This window comes from Neomonachus schauinslandi, chromosome 12 (genome assembly GCF_002201575.2).
Source record: "Neomonachus schauinslandi chromosome 12, ASM220157v2, whole genome shotgun sequence".
NCBI lineage: Eukaryota > Metazoa > Chordata > Mammalia > Carnivora > Phocidae > Neomonachus > Neomonachus schauinslandi.
This window is the reverse complement of record NC_058414.1, coordinates 44,274,288-44,279,612: the sequence shown is the minus strand read 5'-3', so window position 1 is coordinate 44,279,612 and position 5,325 is coordinate 44,274,288. Positions and strand designations below refer to the sequence as shown.

Here is a 5,325-nt window from a genome sequence, read left to right as displayed (position 1 = left end):
ATGTCAGCTGTGGATCCGTCATATATGGCCTTTATTATGTTGATATAGGTTCTCTCTGTACCCATTTGGCTAAGGATTTTTATCATAAATGGATATTGAATTTTGTCAAATTCTTTTTTTATTAAGATGGTCATATCAATTTTTTTTTTCAATCTGAAAGTAGTCATTTATTAACTGACCAAATTACAAAAAGAATCATGGTAGATACCTTAGTTCATCCTGCTAATAAGCCTATTGATCTGATCTTCTCTGTTGCTAGCACCTCTACCTTCTACAAAATGGGAGGTCATCTTCTTCATTCCCTGTCTTGGAGAAGATAACTTGAAGGGCCATCAGAAGTTGTTTGCATCTTTGAAATGTTTTCATGTCAAGAGATCTCATGAATCAGATCCTCCTCCCTGCAGATGCTGCCATATTTACCAAGAGATTGAGCAATCAATGTGTTATCTGTCAGGCAATGCGCTTCTTACTGATTTAGCCATAACTACACTTGTAAATCAGTTCATTTACCAACTTCAGGCTTGGGTTCCCCCATTCAATATATATGGTTCCACAATCCTTAGCATGTCAACTGAAGCCTTGTTGAACTTAACAAATGTGCCCCTGAAGATCTGGTGAAGACAAAGAAGCTACAACACCTTTTGTACCTTTGGGCTCACACCATTGATAGCTCTGATCCTGATGACCAGTGCCGATTTGTGTTCCCCAAGTACATAGAATCTTGCCATCCTCACCATTCGAATCTCAGTTCTGTACATCTGCCTATATTTCTTGTGGTAATGCTTAGCTTTTTTCATAGATAAGCTTCCTCCCTGCCTTTTAAGGCACCTTTTGGGCAAATTGCTTTCTCAGACGCTTGATCTTCAACTCTGCAAAATTCTTTTGTTTTTTCTTAAGGATTTCTGGCACAGCCAGAAAAAAAAAAAATAGAGATGATCATATATAGTTTTTATCCCTCATTTTGTTAATGCCGTGTATCACAATAACTGATTTGCAAATGGTGAATCATCCTTGCATCCCTGCAATAAATTTTACCTGACCAGGGTACATGATCTTTTTAATAAATTGTTAAATTCAGTTTGCTCATATTTTGTTGAGGATTTTTGCGTCTATGTTTATAAGGAATATGGCCTGTAATTTTCACTTCATCTAGTGTTCTTCTCTGATGTTGGTATCAGGTTAATGCAGGCCTCATAAAGTGAATTTGGATGAGTTCCCTCCTATTCTCTGTTTTTGGAAGACTTTGAGAAGGGCTGGTATGTATTCTTTCAATGTTTGGTAGAATTTACCAGTGATACCTTCTGGTCCTGGACTTTAAATTATTGGGAGGTTTTTGATTACTGATTCAATCTCCTTACTAGTAATGGGTCTGTTCAAATTTTCTATTTCATCATGATTCATTCTTGGTAGGCTGTATGTCTCTAGGAATTTATCCATTTTTTTCTAGGTTGTCTAATTTTTTGGCTTAGAATTGTTTGTAGTAGTCTCAAGGTCCTTAGTATTTCTGTAGTATGGGGTATAAATCTCTTTCATTTCTCTTTTTATTTACTGAATCCTCTCTTATTTTCTTGGTGAGTCAACATGGATGAACTTCAGGGGCATTAGGCTAAATGAAGTAAATCAGAGAAAGACAGATACTGTATGATGCCTCTTAATGTAATCTTAAAAAAAAAAAAAAGGCTCATAGGTAGAACAGATTAGTGGGTGCCAGAACAGAGGCAGGGGTTCTGGGGTACAAGAAATGGATGAACTGTTTATTTTATTTTACTTTTAGTTTAAATAAATTGTTTAAAGAATAATTTGCTAAAAGCAAATTAAAGATTAAAGTGTTGCAGAACAGCACAACAAATTATTGCTCAAGTCTCAAAAATAAAATAAAGCTACCAGTCTCTCTCTAAAGCTGCTTTATCCATATCTCATATTTTTTCTCACAAATTTTGAAATGTTTTGAGTTCAAAGAATTTTATAATGTTTCCATTTTTCTATTTCTTGCATCTTGTAGAGAAATATTTTATTTCCGGGAAATCAGGAATTTCCTGATATATGTGCACAACATGTATGTACATGTTCTCTTTTTCTGTTTTAATTAATTCCTAACTTTCACTGTGGTTAGTAAACATACTCTGAATAATTTAAATCCTTTGAAGTTTATTGATGCCTGCATTATGACATTGCCAGTGTTAGTAATATTTAATTACCACTTAAATGTGAATCTTCATTGTTGGATGTGGTATTCTAAATATGTGAAATATGTTCATTCTACTATTTATGTAATGAATATCTTTAATGATTTTCCATATCCTTTCAGCTTCTGATTATCATGAATTGTTAGTACTATGTTTAAGTCTTCCATAGTGATTATAAGTTTGTTTCTTCTTTTAGTTCTATTTTTACTTTATATATTTTGAGATCATGTTAATATATTCAAACAAATATAAAATTTTGGTAGCTTCCTTTATCATTATGAATTATTATTCTATATCTCCAATAATGATTCTTAAAGTCTGCTTGTTTGGAAATTAATATGGCTACATTAAGTTTCTTTTGGCTATTTTTTTAAAATTTAATTTTATTATGTTAGTCACCATACAATACATCATTAGTTTTTGATGTAGCGATCCACAATTCATTGTTTTCGTATAACACCCAGTGCTCCATGCAGTACGTGCCCTCCTTAATACCCATCCCTGGGCTAACCCATTCCCCCACCCCTCTTCCCTCTAAAACCCTCAGTTTGTTTCGTGGAGTCCATAGTCTCTCATGGTTCGTCTCCCCCTCTGATTTCCCCGCCTTCGTTTTTCCCTTCCTTCTCCTAATGTCCTCCATGCTATTCCTTATGTTCCACAAATAAGTGAAACCATATGATAATTGACTTTCTCTGCTTGACTTATTTCACTTAGCATAATCTCCTCCAGTCCCATCCATGTTGGTGTAAAAGTTGGGTATTCATCCTTTCTGATGGCTGAGTAATATTCCATTGTATGTATGGACCACATCTTCTTTATCCATTCGTCTGTTGAAGGGCATCTGGGCTCTTTCCACAGTTTGGCTATTGCAGACATTGCTGCTATGAACATTGGGGTGCATATGGCCCTTCCTTTCACTACATCTGTATCTTTGTGGTAAATACCCAGCAGTGCAATTGCTGTGTTATAGGATAGCTCTATTTTTAAATTTTTGAGGAACCTCCACACTGTTTTCCAAAGTGGCTGTACTAACTTGCATTCCCACCAACAGTGTAAGAAGGTTCCCCTTTCTCCACAACCTCTCCAACATTTGTTGTTTCTTGCCTTGTCAATTTTTGCCATTCTAACTGGTGTAAGGTGGTATCTCAATGTGGTTTTGACTTGAATTTCCCTGATGGCTAATGACGAAGAACATTTTTTCGTGTGTCAGCCATTTGTATGTCTTCTTTGGAGAAGTGTCTGTTCATGTCTTCTGCCCATTTTTTGACTTGATTATTTGTTTTTGGGGTGTTGAGTTTGAGAAGTTCTTTACAGATCTTAGAAATCAGTGCTTTGTCTGTGGTGTCATTTGCAAGTATCTTCTGCCATTCTGTGGGTTGCCTCTTTGTTTTGTTGACTGTTTCCTTTGCTGTGCAGAAGCTTTTTATCTTGATGAAGTCCCAAAAATTCATTTTTGCATTTGTTTCACTAGCCTTTGAGATGTGTCTTGAAAGAAGTTGCTCTGGCTGATGTCGAAGAAGTTACTGCCTATGTTCTCCTCTAGGATTTTGATGGATTCCTGTCTCACATTGAGGTCTTTCAACCATTTTGAGTTTATCTTTGTGTATGGTGTTAGAGAATGGTCGAATTTCATTCTTCTGTATGTGGCTGTCCAATTTTCCCAGCACCATTTATTGAAGAGACTGTCTTTTTTCCATTGCATGTTTTTTCCTGCTTTGTCAAAGATTATTTGACCACAGAGTTGAGGGTCCATATCTGGGCTCTCTATTCTGTTCCATGGTCTATATGTCTGTTTTTGTGCCAGTACCATGCTGTCTTGGTGATCAGAGCTTTGTAATATAGCTTGAAATCGGGCAACGTGATGCCCCCAGCTTTGTTTTTCTTTTTCAAATTTCCTTGGCGATTAGGGGTCTTTTCTGATTCCATACAAATTTTAGGATTGTTTGTTCCAGCACTTTGAAAAAGGTCATTGGAATTTCGGTTGTGATGGCATTGAAGGTATAGATTGCTCTGGGTAGCATAGACATTTTAACAATGTTTATTCTTCCAATCCATGAATATGGAATGTTTTTCCATCTTTTTGTGTCTTCTTCGATTTCTTTCATGAGTGTTCTGTATTTCCTAGAGTATAGATCCTTTACCTCTTTGGTTAGGTTTATTCCGAGGTATCTTACGGTTTTTAAAAAAGTGCTATTGTAAATGGATTTGTTTCTCTACTTTCTCTTTCTACAGTTGCACTGTTAGTGTATAAGAAAGCAACTGATTTCTGAGCATTGATTTTGTATCCTGCCACATTACTGAATTGCTGTATGAGTTCTAGTAATTTGGGGGTGGAGTCTTTTGGGTTTTCCACATAACGTATCATACCATCTGTGAAGAGAGAGAGTTTGACTTCTTTGCAATTTGAATACTTATTTCTTTTTGTTGTCTGATTGTTGTTGCCAGGACTTCTACTATGTTGAACAATAGTGGCAAGAGTGGGCATCCTTGACGTGTTCCTGATCTTAAGGGAAAGGCTCTCAGCTTTTCTCCATTTAGGATGATATTCGCTGTGGGTTTTTCATAGATGGATTTTATGAGCTTGAGGAATGTTCCCTCTATCCCTATACTCTGAAGAGTTTTAATTAGAAAAGGATGCTGTATTTTGTCAAATGCTTTTTCTGCATCAATTGAGAGGACCATATGGTTCTTCTCCCTCTTATTTTAATGTGTCTCCCTCCTCTTATCACATTGATTGATTTGCAAATGGTGACCTACCCTTGCATCCCGGGAATAAATCCCACTTGGTCGTGGTGGATGATCCTTTTAATGTATTGTTGGATCCTATTAGCTAGGATTTTGTTGAGGATTTTGGAATCCATATTCATCAGGGATATCAGTCTGAAATTCTCCTTTTTGATGGGGTCTTTGCCTGGTTTGGGGATTAAGGTAATGCTGGCCTCTTAGAATAAGTCTGGAAGCTTTTCTTCTGTTTCTATTTTTTGAAACAGCTTCAGGAGAATAGATATTATTTCTTCTTTGAATGTTTGGTAGAATTCCCCAGGGAATCCATCAGGCCCTGGACTCTAATTTTTGGGAGGTTTTTGATCACTGCTTTAATCTTGTTACTGGTTATTGGCCTAGTCAGGTTGTCAATTTC

General features: G+C 36.2%; 1 pseudogene; it reads right to left on the bottom strand.

The window, feature by feature from the left end:
- Nucleotides 1-209: 209 nt before the first annotated feature.
- Nucleotides 210-2,675, bottom strand: LOC110580080 (annotated as a pseudogene).
- Nucleotides 2,676-5,325: the final 2,650 nt, after the last annotated feature.